The 1049-nt window shown below is 33.8% G+C and overlaps 1 protein-coding gene across 2 annotated transcripts in view; it reads left to right on the forward strand.

Annotated features, from left to right (window-relative positions):
* Positions 1-212: 212 nt before the first annotated feature.
* The window catches only part of LOC144955900 (uncharacterized), a 9718-nt gene continuing 8881 nt past the window's right edge, over positions 213-1049 (forward strand). Inside the window, exon 1 of one of the 2 annotated variants that reach the window (XM_078886159.1) lies at positions 213-429. The gene's annotated coding sequence lies outside the window, so the exon portion shown is untranslated. The remainder of the gene's footprint in view (positions 430-1049) is intronic. The other variant, XM_078886158.1, reaches the window with a different exon arrangement.

Here is a 1049-nt window from a genome sequence, read left to right on the forward strand (position 1 = left end):
ATACTATCTATATTACACAACCTAATTCAGATTAACCGAAGGTGAAAACAATATCCGACAGTCTAACTCCCACTCAAACAAAATCGAAACTCCGAATCGTCATGGAAACAGTTGTAAATAGGTGAATAGCGTTTAGTAACATAACTTTCATTCTGAGGCAATACACTATTGTTGATTATAAATGTTTTAAATCAAATGGTGGATTTTTTTGGCGGATTTTGGGAAAATGTCGCAGAAGGATAAAGTTGGTGGATTTGGCGGATTTCTGGCATAAAGTTGGCGGGATGTTTTCAAAGGCATCTGGCAATCCTGGTCTAGTGGTCGAAAACGTGAATAGAACACCGTCATTATTGTGCTGGATTGTTACCACCCTCGTCAATGTGAGTTGTCCGAATGATCCAGATAAAGACAAGTGAGTTTAAGTTTAAGGTAAAAAATGATCAAAGTTAGGAAATCTGTTTCCTTTTAAAAATATTTTTTTTCTAAGCTGAAGAAACAATATTCATTTATTATTATCAATAGGAAACTAAGCTGGGAAAATGAATAATATGACAACTTGAAAAATGAATGAATAAAATACCAACTACTGAACGTTTCGGGTTGAAAGTCCTTCCTCAGCCAATTACAAAAACAATAAAAACATAAATACATCACTTAAAATCCACCTGTATGGAATTTTATTAGTATATTTATGTTTTTTTTTATTGCTGAAGAAGGGTTTTGATCCCGAAACGTTCCATGTATTTGTTTTTGTTTTTTTTTGTTATTTCACTCTGTTATATTCACTGTTGTTCTCCTCAACGGCGGCATTTATTTTAACTCAATTGTTTAAAAGTAAAAAGCTTAAAAGTAAATTTAAATTTTAGCCACCTAGTTCATCATACCGACAATACAGTCTAACTCTGTTTAGTGATGCTTCGTCACATTAATTTAGAATGTAATATGGGAGTCATCAAAGTCTGCATTTGCGGCGCTGCTAACGCCTGGGTTATTCCAGTCTCCCATTGGAATAGACCCTAGAGAAAAATTCCCCTATAGGATGAATAAAG

This window comes from Berghia stephanieae, chromosome 10 (genome assembly GCF_034508935.2).
Source record: "Berghia stephanieae isolate SIO BIC M18660-M18661 chromosome 10, UCSD_Bste_1.3, whole genome shotgun sequence".
Taxonomy (NCBI): Eukaryota; Metazoa; Mollusca; class Gastropoda; order Nudibranchia; family Aeolidiidae; genus Berghia; species Berghia stephanieae.